Source organism: Marmota marmota, unplaced genomic scaffold (genome assembly GCF_001458135.2).
Source record: "Marmota marmota marmota unplaced genomic scaffold, marMar, whole genome shotgun sequence".
Taxonomy (NCBI): Eukaryota; Metazoa; Chordata; class Mammalia; order Rodentia; family Sciuridae; genus Marmota; species Marmota marmota.
In genome coordinates, this window is record NW_026000016.1 from 11,683,752 (window position 1) to 11,695,492 (window position 11,741).

Genomic DNA, 11,741 nt, shown 5'->3' on the forward strand with positions numbered 1-11,741 from the left:
GGGATTGTACCAGGGATTGAACCCAGGGGCACTTAACCACCAAGGCACACTCCCAATCCCCTCCCTTTTGTATTTTACAAAAAAGTAATTCTCGCTGAGTTGCTTAGGGCCTCACTAAGTTGCTGAGGCTGGACTTGAACTTGCAGTACTCCTGCCTCGGCCTCCCAAGTCACTGGGATTCACAGCTGGCCACACTAGTGTTTTATAGGATAGAGTGTGAATGAGGGCTCATGTAGGATGTTCACAGACCTGGGATAGATGTCACCTAATTTCTTTCGAAGAGCTTCACCAACTTACCCTCTAGCCATTGGTCTTCACAATGGTTCATTTACCCGGATTTTTTCCCAGAATGAATTTTATAACCGATCTTTGACCCATTTAGTTACAGTACCAAGAGGTCTTTAGCCAAAAGGCCCACGAGGCAATCAAACTGGACGTTTTAAAACTTTAATAGAATTTCTTCCCTTTATCTTGCATCAGGATATATGAAACTCTCATCTTCTGTACAATGCTTCTTTGTACCTTTATTTTGAACAAATGGTGTATAAAAATAATCCTTGACACCACAAAACAAACAAACCTTTATGTAAAAAATGTAAAAAAATTTACTTCTCTTCATTCTTTCTTTTTATGTTCTTCAAACTTTGTGAATATTTAAGTGATCAAGGGAAGTTACATGCTAGTTGGTGCAAGCATGCCAAACTCTATCATTAGAATGAGAACTATGTGGTTATTCTCTCCTCTCTACATTGTCTGAGCAGTTATCTTCCTAATACTGGTCTCTAGCAGATGGACAGGTCAGTTATAAGGATTAGTCTCTTATCACAGACTAAAAATCTTTAGGAAACACCAGGGTTAGGTCAGATTAGAGTTCAAGGCCATACTTATTCCCTTCTGAGTTCTTGAGTTAGGCTGCTGGCTGTTATGAAGTGGGCATCACGTTTTGAAGTCCTCTGTCCGCTTTGTGGGTTCCACTTGTTTGATTTGCCGTCTTGTCTGCCCTCTGCTGGTTTTTCAAAAGAAGAACATGAATGATAAGAATGACTTTCTCTGTTTATTTTTGTTTTGGGAAATTGAAATTCCAGTCAAATGCCTTCATTATAAAAAGGTCAAATGAATACATGAATGAGATTTGTTTGAAGTGCTGGGGGTGTTCAGAGGTGGGGCATATGGACGGAAGAAAGTCCCCATTTTACTTCTTTCTGTATAGGTCTCACTGGTGCATTTTTCAACTTGGGGGCTTCTCATGTGTATAAAGGCAGTTACATTAAACTCGTGGTGTAGAATGCATATTCTAGAATCCTGTTAATCTGGAAAGCTCAGAGCTGGAAGCATCCAGAGACGGAGAAAGAACACAGAGGAAGAACTTTCTACTTACAACCAGACCTTAGAAATTCAACAAAACCAGAGTGTTTCAGAAACCCTGAAGGGTTCTATTTGATTTTCAAGTTCTATATAATACCTATTCTAGGAAATCCCCAAACCTTGCTGGCTTGAGAATCATAGCATTCAAGAGCCAGTTGCTTCAGGCGTCCTGGTCTGTGTGGGAAATGTACACAGAACTGCAAGGGAGCTGGTTCCCCTTCCCCTCTGCTCTTCACAGACAGTGTTTTTCTTTGACATTCTTTACTTCTCCAAGGTTAAAATAATTGACAAATGACCCAAGCCTGGCTACTTGTTTGGGATTTTATGTTAATGCTGGGAGAGAGAAATTATTTCTTTCCTCTGGGGTCACAAATCTGGGATTATGGAAGCCTGATTTGGTCCTTGACACTCTCCTTTCCCACCTGCTTCAAGCTGGGCTCCCAGGATAGCAGATGTGGAAAGTAGATGGATGAGTTTTAATTGTATTTTTGGACGTAGAGTCTGCTGGTAGGTTAAATCAGAAGCAAGAGATGAACAAAAGGGAAAAGTAGAGAATTACTTCTAGATTTCTGAATTAGTTCCTGGATAAACGAGTTAATATAGGGGGAGAACCAGCAGTGGGGTTGAGAACCAGGACTTTGAGGTGACAATCAGGAGTTACAATTTGGACACGTGGACTTTGAGATATCTTTGAGATAGTAAAGTGGAGACATCAAGTGTGCAGTTGGATGTGTGACTCTGGAGCAAGGGAGAGAGATTTGGACCAAAGATATTAATTTATAAGTTGTGACATAATTGTGAAGATTTTGGAGTGGATAAGACTATATTTAGATATAGAAGACATTCAAGTGAAGAGAGCCTAGAATTAGGTTTTAAGAAAGATCAAATTTCATAAAGGGGAATTTAGCAAAGAAGACTTAAAAGTTAAGAGGCTAGTAAGATAGTAGAAAAAATACAAAATAAGAATAAGATATTGTGGAATTAAAGAGAATAGGGTTCTAGAAAGAAGGTTATGGTCAGCTAAATCAAAACTTGCTAAGCATTGGAGCAATTTTAGGTCAGAGACCCAATCACTGGGAGTGACAATACAGAAGGTATTGTGAAGTTGGCAAGAGTATTTTTAGTGGAATAAAGGCCATGAAAACTAGTTTGCCGAAGGTTAAAATGGAATGGCGGTGACCAGCAGCATAGATGACATTGTGAGTTTGTGGGATATTCCTTACACCATATCCTTAAACACACACACACACACACACACATGTTTGCAGTGCAAATAAATACCAGCATCTGATAAGAGTACTGTATTTAAAAATATTTGAGACTATCATTATACCCTGATTAAAAAATCAATTCCTTAGACATTTTACTCCTAAACCACCAGAGTCCAGAAGCATGAAGATGTAACAAAAATACAGTATTCTCATTGTTCACCATAGTTACACTCTATAAAGTTTCTGCTAACACTGAATTAGCAAATAATGAACATTGTTCCAAGGTGAAATACTGGTTAGGTTCCTATGAGCCTCTGGTCGTAATATTTTTGTTATCCGAGATACCACTGTATGGGTTCCTTTTCCAACATCCTTGTCAAACAAGCCAGTTTTATCAACACTGAGAACCTGCTCTTCTGCAAACCCTTTCCTGTATAACATTTAACAGGGATTTTAAGAATTGTTCGGCAATCTCCTGATCTGCAGAATCTGCCTTGCCTGCAAGCTTAACATTTTTCATGGTCTGTTACCTTTTGAAATGTGTAAGCCAGCCAGTACAATCTTAAGAGAGTTAAAAATTTTCCTCACCCTGAGTATGATGATTAATTTTATGTGCCAACTTGATGTGCTACAGAATGCCCAGAATTTTATTAAACATTATTTAAACATTATTTTGGGGTGTGTCTGTGAGGGTGCTTCTGAGTCAGTAGATTAAGTAAGAAATAATTTCTCCCCCTTCCTTCCCCTCCCCCCATCTTAGTGTCTTTAAGCTGATCTTCTCTTGTCCTTTGATTGGTACTGCAACTAATACAGTTGGCTCTCCTGGGTCTTAGACTAGAGCTATACCATCCACTCTCCTGGATCTGAACTTCTTAGCCTTAATTACATGAACCAATTCCTTTTTTGACAAATGTTGGATGGATAGGTAGATGGATGGATGGGTAGATAACCTCCTATTGGTTCTATCTCTCTGGAGAATACTCATACACTGGGTAATATGACCATAAATATCTTTCTGGAGCAGACTGATGTACAAATAAGTGGATTTCTTTGCTGTTTTTCTGGATATACAGATTGTTGAGTCACTAGCTCATGACAAGTAGCACTATAATTCATGCCCGCACAGTGTATCTAACATACACATTTTCTCCATAAGGCACATCACAGCATTCTTGTGCTTAGGAACACCACACAGGACTGCAGCATTATGCTTGGATGGCCATTTTAAACAGAAAAAAATATTTTTTAAAATAACAGAAATGTGGAAAGCATGGCACTAAGTAGACCCAAATAATGATGCTTGTTTATAGTATGAGATCTGAAATAAGAAGGCAGAGCATCACCTTGTTCAATCTGAGCTGGAAACATGTGCATAGGACAACTTGAATTTTTCACCACTCTGAAGATGTTATCAAATGACATGAGAGTGCTGTCAGTGTTGATTTTGTGGCTATGAAAAAAATTTTAGCCAGTCGGTACATTTACAAATATGGAATCCATTAGAGATAAGGATTGACTGTATTTTGACTTTGGGAACACCACCATCATATATTGACTTAGCTCAGAATCCAATATAACATGACATCAATTCTTTGCCAGCTTGTGTTATTATGCACACCCATCTGTGATGCAGGTTCATACATTTCCCACCAGTTAACTAGGTAAATAAACTCTGCATAGGTCATAAGTGTTCTGAAATTGAAGTAGCAGTGGACAAGAGTAAACCTGCTGGGGGAAACAAGCCACCTGTTCATGCAATTAGTTTGTGTCTTCAGGATTTACTTAATCTGGATTAGGTAACTGATACTTCCATTTGATAAGGCAGTGCTTCTAGGTACCTCAACTACATAGAGAATGACTCACAAAACAACCATTTGGTCTTGGGTATCTCAGTTCCTCAGTCTTCTCATATCCCATAGGCATTCAGTTTCCTTACCAGTCCAGAGGCAAGCCACTAGCTGTTTCTCAAAATGGAGCTTGTTACTAATGTAACTCTGCATAACTTTGCTCTAAACTCCTATTCTTCAGTCAAAACTAGCTTTGGCCACATGCAGACTTCTCTTGCTCTGAGTCTAGCTCACAGATGGCAACCAACAACATTTTAGTTCACTTGATATATTCACTTCAGAAAAAAGACCTAAATGCGACATAAATAGTCTCTAAAATCCACAATGGCCCACCAAGTGTTTCTTTTTTTCCCCCACATTTTCTTATTAGTTCATTATTGTTGTACATAATGGTGGAATTTGTTGTTACATATTAGTGCATGTGATATAGCAATATAATTTGACCAATTTGGCTTCCTAACACTTTTGCCCTGGGATTCTTTCTTAATGGGTAGGAGGTCCATATATTCAAGATATTTTCTTTCCACACTTTAGAAAGTATATATCTTAGCTGGGTAACCAAAGAACCTCCTAATTCCAGTTAATCCTTATAAACCTTATTAAAATAGTGAATAGTGTTATACATATGGTATACACACACACACACACACACACACACACACACACACATATATATATATATATATATATCTCGTGTTATATATGTTATGTCTATGGTAAGACTATCATTAGTTTCCAGAAGATTCCCTCAGATAAGGACAGGGAAGAAACAAGGCTAGCTAGTGACAGTGTGCTAGTGTCCCTGCCAGGAGAAAGCATTTGTTTCTGGTTTTCTCTGTTTAATGAGTCTGGGCAGGCAGCTTTTCCTAGATTAATAGCAACATGGTTTGTATCTGTGCTTGTGCTGCCTTGCTACAGTAAAGAGATCATCTCCAGAAGAGCAGCTGTAATTACTAATTACACTTAATGTAGTCCACTCCAAGACTGCCTCTCTTCTCAAAGACTGGACAGAGGAATTTAATGGGGATTAAATAGGAATGGCACTTCTTCGTCTTTTAAAACATTGGAGAATACATCAATTCCTACAATTCTTCAGGAATATGCTATTGCTTTTGTTCACTCTTTTAGTAGGAAAGAAGAACTCAGAGGGTTCCACTTGGTCCTTCTTATGACAGTTATCCTTATTCCACAGGTCAATGAGCAATGGGGGATTTTAACCATTGCTGAAGGCAGAACTAGAGAAGATTTTATTATTAACTGTGTCTCTCTTTAATTCAGAAAAATTTTCCAGACCCTGTCTAATAAGTTGTCATTTCAAGTTTTACTGATAAAATCTTGCCAATGACCTCTAGCTGCCTAGGAAGTTAGGAAATCAAATATTTAAAATTTTCAGTCTCTATAACAGAGAGCAAAGGGGAAAATTTTGGGAATGATATGTGGTTTTCCTACAAATCTTTATGGGCCAGGGCTTATCACAGCTGTGGCATTCTGACCCTTGCTATCAATTACACCAGGGATCTGCTAGTTTCTGGCTTCCGTAAACATCCCAGCTCTATTAATTGGCCTTGCCATCATAAAGCTTAGAGTTTTGTGAAGAAAACAAGCACAGTAGGGAAAAGGGTTGCTTAAATTAAATCATGTATTTCCTATTCTTTTACTTTACCATCCCTCTACTAATAGAAAAGCAGCAATGGTTTTCTATTATGCACTGTCCCTAGGGGAAGGGTGGATGGCTTAGAGCAAAGCAGTTATTATTCAGCTTTGAACTTCAAAAAATGATCTTTCAACTCCTTAGATAACATGAGGGTCTAAAAGCCCAGCCCTTGATTTTCAAGAAGTAGGTATGGTTGAGAGAGAAAATGTATGACTTGCAAAACAAGACATTCAGCTTCTAGAAGATGGGAACAGATTTTTATTAACAATCAACTCAATAATGAGGGTAGGAAATAATAGTTCTTTGTAAGGTTAATGGGATAAACTTGGAGAGATTAAAACAAGTTAAAAGAAGTTAAGTGACCCAGAAGCATCTTTGAATCCTCCAGTTTAAATCTGCAGTTCCCCCAGGGCAATAACCACTTAGAGAGGTTCAAGAGGACCTCAGAGAGGAGTGTCCTTGCTGTGTTCCAGGTGGTTGACAAACCTGTAGGGCTGCCCCACATTGAACATGAGTGACAGAGCAGCATATTAACCAGGGTTCAAGGTTTGGTCTAGCTATATGAGCCTGAGAGCACCCCCATAGTCCTGAACCCCAAACAGTGATGGGAAGAAGGCAAGTCAGGGTTCCTCTGTCCAGAGAGAAAAGATAATAGAGGAACAAATGCTGAGAGGAAGGATGTGGGAGTCTAGAGCCAGGAGGGTTGGATGAAGATAAAGGATGAGTGGACCCAGTGGTTTTGCCAGAGGCCTTGTCAAGAGCATTTGTATCAGCAACTTACACCAACCCTCTGTCTGAATTCAGATGGGAGTGCCCACTCATCAGAAGCCAGCGAGAACTGGGGAATGGCACAGACTCCAGACTCTATATAACCTCAATGTCAGGACGTTTCTGAAGTCACTCAGAAACCTAGGTCAGAGAGACAGCCAGCAAAAGGAAAATGATAGGATCTTAAAATGGTCCACATATTTACTCAAAAGACACTAAGTTTTACTCCCAAAGTGATTCCAGTGGCCACAATATGAGTTCCCTGATCTGTGCAGATAAACGGTTCAGCAGTTAGCTGAGTTTTATTATAGAAGATAAAGTTGGGCATCTAAGAAACCATATAAATGTCACTGAAATAGTGGACAAGCGGAATGTTGTATATATGGCAAAAGTATCAAGTTTCCAAAAGATTCCCTTGGATAGCCAGGGAAGAAATAAGGTCAGATACTAAAAATGTGCTGCTTTCCTGCCAGAAGAAAGCATCAGTTTTTGGTTTGCTTTGTTCATTAAGCCAGAGTGGGGAGAATTTTCCAGATTAATAACAGGTCAAAGTGTGATTTTTATTATAAAAGATAGTTTTCAGTATATATATATATATATATATATATATATATATGACTATAAACTTTATACCACCTTAAGAAGTATGTGAATTGATAATTACAATGGATTGTGATATGTGATCTATAGCAGGATGATTAGAAGCAGTTGGAATTGAGAAAGGAAACAGTGGTTTGTTGTTGTTGTTGTTGTTGTTGTTGTTGTGTGTGTGTGTGGTATTGAACTAAGGGCCTCTCCATGCTGGGCAAGCACTCTACCTTGAGGGCTACATTCTCAGCCTGGAAATATCTATCTCTCTCTGGAGAAAAATAAAAGAAAATGATTCAAAGAAGAAATTTGAGATATTTTAAAATCTGAAATACAACCTTTATTTATTTTCTTTAGATTTGGAGCTTTTTATGATTAAATTATAAAAATGAGTCCATTTTTTGTACCCTAAATATGTACTTATTAAGATAGCATTAATACTTTAATAATTACACAAGAAAGAGAATGAGATAAACATGTGCATTTACAGAGCTGCATGTCAGCCAGGCCGGCTCCCTGCAGAGGGAATTGTCAGCATGACCTCTCTCACCTCTCTCACACAAAAGCAACCCTTGTGTAGACATTCATCTACCTGTCCAGCATGGTCAGCCCTCCTCTTCTTGATGGTTTCCTTCTGCTACGAGTGTGCTTGTCCAGTAGTCTGCTTCTTACAGCAGCCATTTATTTACCATTCTCATGCACCAGCCATTGGCGGACAGGGGCTCTGAAGATGATGGATTGGAGCCATTCCTCAGGGAGGGTTTCCTCCTGGCTCCCTTCCACCATCCTTTCTGAAATCTGATGAGTTTCCTTAGCCTCTCCCCTCTTTCACATCTTGCTAAAACAGTTTTGGAAAACGAAACCACAAACTTGGCTATTCCCCATAAGAAACCTGTTATCAACCATAATCTTCGTGGTACGCAGGCTGTGTATGAAAATTCATGGAGGACCTACCACTTGGGGAAACATTTTGGGTATCCAGGAGTTGGCTGTACTAAAACAGTCCTTCCAGATTGAAAGACAAATTTGTGCCTTTTGTATCTCTTACCACAATAAGGAAAATACTAACCTTGCAGTCTTTTTCGCATTCCATACCTAGGCACATCGCTCCAGTCAAATAATAAGTGAACTGCGGGTGGCAGTTTTGAGTGAACCCCACAGGATAAAGGGGTCTGCCGCAAGTCCAGGTTGCACTACATCAGGTTTTGCCATTTGGACTATTGACTATGGAAGGCCCTGGAAGGCCAGTGGTGGGAAAAGATGTCATGTGCAGTTTATGGCAAGCTCCAGAGGAAGAGGAACCATGATTGTCTTTCTCAAATACTTCTTAGTGTGTAACTGGGCCCTGTTTAGTCTCATTTTTATCTGAAATATCTTTTGCCAACATTTCCTCCGGTCTGCCGCTAGTCTTTTCATTCTCTTGTCAGTGGACATTCTTCTCTGACAAAAGAGCAAGGCAATACAATTGAGAACTGATGGTCTTTTAAATGGATGGTGCTGAAATAAATAATTTGACCCATATATGTAAAAAATGAATCTAAATACAGATTGAATACCCTTCACAAAAATGAACTCACATCACGGAGCTGTAAAACACAAAACTATAAAACTCTTAGAATATAACCTAAGGTCTAGATGACCTTAGTTTTGACAAAGGCATTTCAAATGCAACACCAAAAGACAAGCTTTGTTAAAATTAAAGTTTTGGGCTCTTTGATTTTTTAAAAAAAAATATGATCTTATGCATAATTAATAGACTAGTCAAAGGAACCAGGATTCTGAAGAGGTTAGACATGAAAAAAAAAAAAAACTTGGCTATTCCCCATAAGAAACCTGTTATCAACCATAATCTTCGTGGTACGCAGGCTGTGTATGAAAATTCATGGACCTACCACTTGGGGAAACATTCTGGGTATCCAGGAGTTGGCTGTACTAAAAAAAAATGGGGATAGCTGGTACAGCAAGATCTTGGAGGATCTTAGAGAGGGTGTGTTGCAGGTCAAGGTGGAAATGTTAACTGTGGAGGTTAAAGATACAGAGGCAAGTGTGAAATCTGGTGCAGGTCAACTGGGAGGAAAAGGGGGACAAGGGAAAGAGAAACTGGACTTGGTAGCAGTGGAGCAAGGGCCCCAAATGGGAGTCATTGGGCAAGGCAGTTATTGCCATTATGACTACTTGAAATAGTAGTGCCACCTGACCCAGAATCTGCTGAGGATGCTCAAACGTGGTTCAGGGCGTGCCGATCCCATGTTACTGGGTGGAGTGTCTTGGGCTGAGAGTTTCAGGCATGGTGTTTCTGAGAATTAATATCATCTCCCATGACCTCATTTGGAGCAAGTTTTCTCAACAGTGGTATTATTAATATTTTAAACCAGAGAATTATTTGGGAAAAGAGTACTATCCTGTGTCTTGTAGGATGTTTAGCAGTACCCCTGGTCTTTACCTCTTAGATGCTGGTAGCAACCACTTTCCCTCAAGTATTTTCAGTGTCCCTTAAGGGAGACAGCAAAAATCTTCTCTGGCTAAGAATTAAGATTCCAAGCTGGAGTTAGTGATTCCGTACTAGGGCTGCTTCTCAGGAATGTGCTTCCTAGAAATGAGCCTTGCCTGTCTTTGTGCCTTCGGCATTTGGAGAAGGTATTCACAAGGAAGCCACACCCAGACTTGCAGTGCTGTTCATATTACATGTGCCAACAGCACAGATGCCCAGTCATCCAACCTTTCTCTAAGTAACTTCTCCCCATCACAGCCTTGGAGGAGAGGAGAAGATCTCTCTCCCCAGATACGGGTCCACTATGTTTCAAAGCCAAATGTTCTTTTCCTCTTTTAAATTCCTCTCCCAGCATTTTCTATTTACTATATCAAAATATAAAAAAAAATACCCAGGGCTCTCTGGGTAGGAACTTCACAAAATTAAGCCAAAGTTGTGAATCATACATTTTTATCAGATAATGTTATAAAACATCCTCCCCTCTCAGATCATCCTGTTCCCCTTTCCTCCTCATTTATGGAGAATTTATTTGAACTCACTGCTTTTGGGTCTGTATGGCTGTGGGGCTGTCTAGGGATCCAGATTGACATGACTACAGCCAGTTCGGTCATAACTGTCATTTTACCCACTGAGAGACCTGGCACACATCCTGAACTCTATGGAACAAACTGTTATTAAGATAGTCAGTCAAGAATGTTGAGCCAGACTCTTCCTTAACTACTGTTTGTCATGTTAATAGTTTTTGAGAAAGACCAGGTACATTCTGGATGGCTGCAGTTCACTTTTTTCTACTTTAACACATAAACTCCTTCCTACTGCCTTGGGGTGCAGGGATACTCTTGTCTTGCTGCCACCTAAGACACACTTGTTTTTCCTGTAAGTCCCTGATAAATTTCCCATTGTGCAATCCTGGATCTGCCTGCCTTTTTCTTCCATCTCACATCTTCTGTCTTTGAAAGCTTGTTCTCTTACATCAGGACCAGGTTTTTCTGAAGCAGGTTGGATCCTTAAGGATAAGAGTGTCCCCCTTGCAGTTGAGGAGTTCACATCAAAGAAATAAGGCAAAAAAGAGTGACAAATATTAACATGCCTACCCACCCAGTATTTTGAAATCACAGCAGAAGGAGAATGCATAGAGAGAAATGGAACCAGTGGTTAGAGAGGCCTCTCTGGAGCAGTGATATTTTAGTGAACTTTTAAAGGATGCCTAGGCTGGGCTTGGGAGGCTGAGGCAGGAGGTTCACGAGTTCAAAGCCAGCTTCAGCAACAGCGAGTTGCTAAGCAACTCAGTGAGACCCTGTATCTAAATAAAATACAAAATACAAAAAAAAAAAAAAAAAAGGGCTGGGTATATGGCTCAGTAGTTAGTGCCCCTACATTCAATCCCTAATACCCCCATCTCCAAAAAGGATGCTTAGAACTCCAGACAATCTCCCATGGAGAGCATTTCAGGCAGGAGATTATGTAAAGGCCATGAGTCATGACCATAGGTTGTGTTTAGAAATCATGGAAAAGGTTTATGTAGCTAAAGTGCAGTGAGCAGAGAGATAAAATAAATTAGGGACTGAATTACAAAAGCCCCAACAAATTGTATTGGGAAATCTGAACTTATTCTGTAAGCATGACCAGAATAAGTCCTTCTCTGATCTTGATCTCTTTGGGTGATTTACTTTTCCTCTTCCCTTTTATTCCAAGTTATAACCCTTAGGCTACAGATAAATAGAATCCAGCCATTTGTTTGAACTCTCCCAGAGATATTGCTTCGTGAGGTTTTTATTTATTTATTTATTTTCATTTATTTTTCTGTTTCAACCTCT